General features: G+C 35.3%; 1 protein-coding gene across 5 annotated transcripts in view; it reads left to right on the top strand.

Annotated features, from left to right (window-relative positions):
• Positions 1–5,182: 5,182 nt before the first annotated feature.
• The window catches only part of LOC111050374 (ras-related protein Rab-5B), a 42,260-nt gene continuing 39,662 nt past the window's right edge, over positions 5,183–7,780 (top strand). Inside the window, exon 1 of one of the 5 annotated variants that reach the window (XM_039423767.1) lies at positions 5,183–5,323. The gene's annotated coding sequence lies outside the window, so the exon portion shown is untranslated. Of the gene's footprint in view, positions 5,324–5,618; positions 6,021–7,780 lie in introns of those variants that run through there. The other 4 variants (XM_039423768.1, XM_039423769.1, XM_039423771.1 and 1 more) reach the window with 4 other exon arrangements.

The following is a 7,780-nucleotide window of genomic DNA, read 5'->3' as shown; positions in this document are numbered from 1 at the left end:
GGGTGAAAAACTTCAGATGGACTGGAAACATACTGGATAAGAAGCATCCTGGCCCGATACGCAGTGTAACAACACCAGAAAATGTTGAAAGGGTAAGGGAAGCAGTAGTCAGAAGCCCAGGACGGTCAGCTAGACGTCATGCTAATGAGCTACGAATTAATCGTGAATCGGTTAGACGAATTTTGCATAAAGAATTAAAATTCCATCCCTACAAAATGCTCATTGTCCAACAACTTAAGGCAACTGATTTTGCTGTACGCGAAGACTTTGCATACAGAATGCAAGTGATTTTGGGATTGAATGAAAATGCAATTTTATTGATGAGCGATGAGGCTCATTTCCATTTAAACGGGACTGTGAATAAGCAAAACCTGCGTTACTGGCTCCAGAGCATCCACACCTTATCCATCAGCGTCCTCTACACTCAGAAAAAGTAACAGTATGGTGTGCTCTTGGCTCTGTTGGCATTATTGGACCTTATTTTCGAAGAGAACGGGGCCACAGTTACTGTTAATTCGGCTCGATACATTCGTATGCTTGAAACTTTCTTTAAACCAGAACTACGAAGACGAGAATCCCCTTAAAACGTGTTTGGTTCCAGCAGGATGGGGCAACATCACACACCGCAAACAATTCAATGACAGTTCTTGCACGCATGTTTCGTGGAAAGATTATCTCACGTTTTGGCAATGTTCCTTGGCCTCCCAGGTCTCCTGACTTATCAGTGTGTGACTTTTTTCTGTGGGGGTACCTTAAGAGCTGTGTCTATAACCACAAACCACGAACTTTGGATGAGTTGAAGAATGCAATCATTCAAGAAATTGCTGCCATCCCTGTAGAGATGTTAGTCCGTGTGATGGAGGATTTTGAGAAGAGACTTGAGTCCTGCATTCGAAATGATGGACATCACCTTGAGGACATTATTTTTCACAAATAACTGAAATGACAGGTAATGAGCTTTGTTAACTAAAATGGCAAATAATAAGCTTTGATTTTGTGTAAATAAACATGTATTAATTTTAAAACTGGCTGAGTATTATTACATTAAAATCCGTCCGTCTCCCGTGTGTCACCCTGTGTATATATATATATATATATATATATATATATATCCCATATGACGAGGTGACAAAAGGAATCGAAAAATAGTTGGATAAATTGATTCTATACAACACAGCACTAGACACCTCATTATCAATGCACAATACGCCGCCGATGATATTAGAAAAATGTGCCGCTATTTTTGAATTGCTCAATGATTTGGTAAACAGACCAAATACCTGACTATAACAAGTAACGTACGGTACTGCATTGAATATTTACAAAAACAAAAATATTTGAGACCCTTGAATGGTAGCATTTTTTTCCTAAATGTATTTCTATTCTATATCTCATCTCGCTAATACTGTATATCTTGCTCGTAACTCTATCTTTTAATAATAGTACCTTTATTTTTGCTATACATCTTTTTTGATAAGTCAATTCCATGATTTGCTTCAGTCTTTTGTATTCATGTTTTGTGTTCCTGACATTTTCATTCCATTATTTATTTTGAAGTTGAAAATAAATTTATTTAATAATGTATTCTTTGTGTTTTTCAATTTTTTCCCCAATCATTTTTGACGTTTCTACTTTCCTTGCTCTATTACCATAGGTAAGGAAAGTATTGCTTTCCAAAAAATAATTAAGGTACCCTAGTTTCAAGTTTTCTATACGTTTCAAGGTCCCCTGAGTCCAAAAACATGATTTTTGGGTGTTGGTCTGTGTGTGTATGTGTGTGTGTGTGTGTATGTGTGTGTGTGTATATGTCAGTGAACACGATAACTCCATTCCTAATTAGCCAATTGACTTGAAATTTTGAACTTGAAGGTCCTTATACCATGAGGATTTGACAATAAGAAATTCAATAAAATTCAATCTAAGATGGCGGAAAAAATGGCGAATAATGATTAAAAAACCATGTATTTCACGGTTTTCTCGAAAACGACTCTAACGATTTTCTTCAAATTTATACCCTGGATAGCTATTTGTAAGCCCTATCAACTGACATGAGTCTCATTTCTATTACAATAGTATGATCCAATGTACCTAGAATGTATTCCTGATATTATCGTAGTTCTATATAATATGTAGCCGCCAATCGTCATTATGTTATTCCCCTAAATTAATCTTGTTTATTATTCTCTCTCCTCACACAGACTCGTTCTAGGTGAGGAGTACCATTCTTTGAAAATTATTGTAAAGTTAACATTTCAAATGTTTGTAACATTTTGCTTTTTGAGAATAAAAACTTTTTCAATCATTCATTCAAGAATGAGGCTTACAGTTCAATGAGCAAGGATAGTTGTGTGAGTGTACCACACCAGATTTTCTAATAAGAGGACCAATCACAATCGCTATCAATGTACAAACTTACTCATTACGCCTTCATCAATTCAATATAGGGCCTATGCTATATAGATAGACGTATGACGATTATGGGTTTGATGGGCATAATGAAAAATGAAGTCAGCTTATATTGTACTAAGTCATTGTAATGTAAGCTCATTTGAAATGAAAGATTGATTTTGCCAGATTCAAACCACTTTTCAGGGGTGATTTGATATTCTAATAACAGATATGTTAGTCCCTATTAAAATTAGTCAACTTAATGAATGGTAAAAATATTATTACATTATAAAGCCGTGTCCACACTGGACAAATGTTCGACCAACATGATTTTTGAAACAGTTTGGGCAAATTTTATCATGTTTGACAAACAATGTTTGCCCGTGGCCAGTGTGGACGCGTCATCAAACAAAATATTTTTAAGTGAGGAGAACAGTTTTTGGGTTGCGCTGATGTTTTATGTTCTACAGCAAACACTGAAAATGTTTGGAAAAAGAGTAATTTTTTGTTTGACAAACAATGATTGTCCAAACTTTTTAAAATGTTTGTCCCTGAGCCCCTCATCAAACATGTGTTTGCCGAACATTTGTTCAGTGTGGACCCGGCTTTATGTTATGATCATAAAATCGGTGATTGACATTGCCTGGATACCTGGAAACTGCAAATATCAAAGCATTCAAATGAATAGCAGTCATTAGTCCAGTCAAGGAAAGGTTATTGAGGGAATAGTTTGGAAGACAATTTTTGACCCCACAGTTCTGTTTACGGTGGTAAGGAGGTAAACATATCAAAAGTCCCCACCCCTACCCCTTGTGCTAAGGGTTTTTTTTTAGGTTTTTCGCATATAACTCGAAAACTATGTATCTTACGGACATAACTATTATATCCAAAATTAAAGCTTTTATAATTTCCTACAATATTCATCTCAAAACTTTTTCTGTATTTTTTACTTTTCGAGATATCCGCTCTTGAAAGTGTGACATTTTTGAAAAAAAAAACACATTTGCCCACAATTTTTATCTATTTTTGCTCTTATAACTTTTCAAAAATCGATGGGAAAAATTCATGCTGATTATGAGCTCAAAGAGCATTATAAATTCTCTTCAATTTTGATGACTTTATAATTTCACACTTTTACGCATTTCCCTACAACTGTTGCAGCAGCTTTAGTGTTGAGTGTAAAAACTCCAGTTTTGCAACAAAATGGATCAATCGACAAAGGAATTTGGAGGGAATGTTTTGAACACAGTTTTTGACTTTGCAGCTTTGTTGAGACTTTAGGAGGAGAACATAATATTATCAAAAGTCCCCATTCCTAACTCATGTGCTAAGGGGATGAGGGTGGTTTGAAAGTTGCATTCACAGCATTTTATGAAACACAGAAGGCCAACAATAAAGCTGGCAGAGCGCCTCAAGAGTGAGAACTTTTGTTTGATGGAGAGATGGTGAGAGGAGGCACCCCCTATAATTCCAGATGCTCTCAGACAGTGCACCAGGCCACCAGGATTTGACCTTCCTCGACACGCATGGGTCGCATTAAACCGAATCCGAACATTGCACGTTAGATGCAAAGCATCTCTTTTCAAATGGGGCTTTATAGACTCTCCAGGATGCGGTTGTGGAGCTCCATTGCAGAGAATGAAACACATTGTCTATGAATGTGAAAGACGTGCCTACCTGGGTGACAGTAATGACTTTACTGTGGCAAGCCCTCAGGCGATCCAGTACATTTTAAATTTGGACGTGCCCTTGTAATCAGTGCGAATATCTTGAGAACAATACGTTGAGTCAACATAACTAACTATTCAAAAAAATGAAGCTTGATATATTGTTCTATTTTGTTGCAAAACTGGAGTTTTTACACTCAACACTAAAGCTGCTGCAACAGTTGTAGGGAAATTATAAAGTCATCAAAATTGAAGAGAATTTATACGGTAATGCTCTTTGAGCTCATAATCAGCATGAATTTTTCCCATCGATTTTTGAAAAATTTATAAGAGCAAAAATAGACAAAAATTGTGGCAAATGTGTTTTTTCAAAAATGGAACACATTCAAGAGCGGATATCTTGAAAACTAGAACAGATATGGAAAAAGTTTACAGATAAATATTGTAGGAAATTAAATGAGCTACAATTATGTTCATAACAGTTATGTCCGTAAGATACATATTTTTCGAGTTATATACGAGAAACCAAACAATGGTACCTATGAACCACCCCACCTCTTTATAACAAGTGGTAGTGGTGGGGCCTTTGATATGTTTACCTCCTTACTACCGCAAACAGAACTGTGGGGTCAAAAATTTTCTTCCAAACTTTTCCTTCTATACCCTCTTTTGAGCATTCATTGCCTGGACTACATAGATTAGTTACCTACCGTACCGGTATAGTACCAACACTACCCAATAGTTTTGAACAATTTAATGAAATAATTATTGACCTAGTTAAATTAAGAACTTATTAGTTCAAATAGGTATAGGCCTACAACAAATACCACAAAATACATAATCTAATCTGTGGTATACCACATTACAACCTTTTTAGTATTTAGTATTTGCGATTATTGAGACCTATTATGCGACAAACGATACAATTTTTTTAAAATTACCGCCAAAGCCATCATAATCTTCAGAGTCCGTATTCGGGCTCTAGTGATAATATAATATATATTTATATATTAATAAGGTATTTTCAAATCACATGATGTATTAATATAAAAAGGAAGTGTAAAATTTTTTTAAAAAGCTGATTCATTTGTTTTTGACTGAAGAAAAATTATGAACAATTAATTTTTCAGTTGTCAAAGAATGACAGAATGATGTGGCTGTTCTCCACAGTTGAGGGAGGTGCGCTGTGATCGCGTAGTTGAGGTTGAGCCCCAGTTACCAGAAAAGGCTGCTGTTTACAAGTTTTAGATAGTTTTATAGAATTTCGAGTGAGTACTACTGTTTTAATTATAAATATACAAATTTATATTGAATGTGAGCTTATCCTAATGCATGCATCCTAGATTAGAGTTTAGTTCAAGTGAAACACGAAGCTATCTTTTGAAGGAAGTCGAACTTCCTCACATAACTTCGATGAGTAATGCTTTATGAGAATTCAACTCACATTCATATTTTCAACGTTACAGGCGGTTCTTTGTGACTGTTTCAATCTGTATACTAATTTAGATATCCTTTTCATGTGTGGGAATTGTATGTTTGAAAACTGCGTCTAATCTCAGCTGTCATTCAGACCAATGTTCAGCCATTGAACGGCATTGGAATAGTCAGCTGATCATACGTTTAGCATTTAACAAAGCATTAATGTCGTAAATCTAATTAGAATTTATTTTGTATTTCTAGTTATCAGTTCACTTGAAACTTTTATGTACTTTATTCGTTGTGAAATCTATCAGTAGTGGTTGATGATCGGTTATCAAGTATCAATCAAGCAAGTTGTGTTGTGACAGGTTTGTAGACATTGCCGTGTGTTCGCATATCTTGTTGGTTTTGTAAATTAGTATGTCGAAATTTGAACAGTCAAATTTACTGATATGAAAATGAATCTAATTCTTTGTAGTTTTTGTAATTTTATATCTGCATTTATTGCGTAACTTTGGTTGTTTTTAACTTCGACTTATTGTGTAGGTACGGTACATTAAGTTCAAACTTACTAATCTACTTGTTAATCAAAGGTTGTGAACAGTTTTGCTTGTATTGAAAGAATATCATTGTAAGTTTATTTCAATTAGAGTGATAAGAGTGACATGGTAACTCATCTAATTTCTTACAATCCAATGTCAAGTTCAATTGTCTCATACATTAAAGCTGGGTTATCAACGCTAGTTGTTCTAGTCATCTTTTTACTTTATTATGATTTATTTATTCGTCTTCACAGTTTTTACAATAATATTCTTTTGCAATAATATTAAGTTATGTTGAGCATTTCAATTACCGTACAGATCCTTTTATGCTCGAATTATTTTATGTAAATATTGCATCGTATCGTGGGTAATTTGTATGTTATATCTGCTGTCATTCAACCATTAAAGTCATGGTTTCCTAAGGTCCATACTATGCAGATACTCGGTTTAAACGGAGAAATGTCGGCTATATAATCTCCTTACTCCATAATCTCCTTGAAACATATTATGATAGGAGCAAACATTTCTACAAGTAAGCGTGGTTTAGCGTTAAACGTAGTATTAGCATATGGCTCTAAGAAAGCTGTAATGTGGCGGGGGTGATGTCACTAAAACGTTGGCTATATAATTCACATGATGTTGGTTTCCTAGAGAACGCGAGTGTTGACCGTAATGTAAAATAGTGGTGCCGGCATTTTTGCGTCATCCGTCATAGCGGTGGCAAACATTATTGGAACGTTTTTCTGTGTTAGCGGTGCAAGAAATTTTTATTGATTCTGTAAAAATTATGTGAAGAACAAAGATTACAGACAAGTCCAGCTAAAACAAAATCTATAGAATACGGTACTATCGGAGGAATATGTGAAAATTTATCTTTCAACTGAAGGAGTAGGGCTAGCAGCATCCAATGGGGAACGGACCATTTAAAATAATTCATTTCTTGATTATTATTATATTAAATTAAGATTTTTAAATACTTCAATATCTTTCAAAATATTGTGTTCTTCTTCAGATGACTTTTAATCTTCCAAATAAATTTGAAACTGTGCTTTGTCTATATCGTCCATTTTGCAACGTAATCAATACCGTCTTCCAAGTTGACTTGTCTGCTCACTGCTATATTACGGCACCGCTTTCTTAGGAAACCAAAGCTTGAGCGGCATTTGTTGTATTCACTCTACCGATTGTTAATCTGAACCGTTTCCAAACTTACCGATTGTCGGCCGACATTCATCAGACGACACTCAAAATTGTCCTCGAAATTGCTTGTTAAAATACAAACTAACAATATTAGTAATCAGCTGGTCATTAGAATAAGAAATTACTAATATATATATTAGCTTGTATTTTCTCATGCAACAGGCCCCAGATGTCAATTCTGATAAATGTCGGCCGACAATCGGTGAGAACGGTCATTCTTAGTCAATGACCATTTTCACATTTACCGATTTGTCAACTGCACGACACGACAGAAAGCTCTCTAATTAACGTATCGGCCTATCAAAGAGCTTTCTGTCCTGTCGGGCCCTCCAGAAATCGGTAAGTGTGGAAACGACCATTTGGAAGACAATTCTGAAAGTCTGCCGACAGTCGGTCGTGTGAAAGTGTGAAAGTCGTCTTTGAAATAGTCAAACTTGATTCAATCAAAAGTATACAAATGGAAAAAGAAAATTTCAAAGTATTTTTACAATAAATACCATAGTTCCTTTAAATCTAGGAAGCCGCACGCAGGTCACACAGTCAGCCGGTCGAGATGTCGCTCAT

Source organism: Nilaparvata lugens, chromosome 3 (genome assembly GCF_014356525.2).
Source record: "Nilaparvata lugens isolate BPH chromosome 3, ASM1435652v1, whole genome shotgun sequence".
NCBI lineage: Eukaryota > Metazoa > Arthropoda > Insecta > Hemiptera > Delphacidae > Nilaparvata > Nilaparvata lugens.
This window is presented reverse-complemented; position numbering and strand designations above follow the sequence as displayed.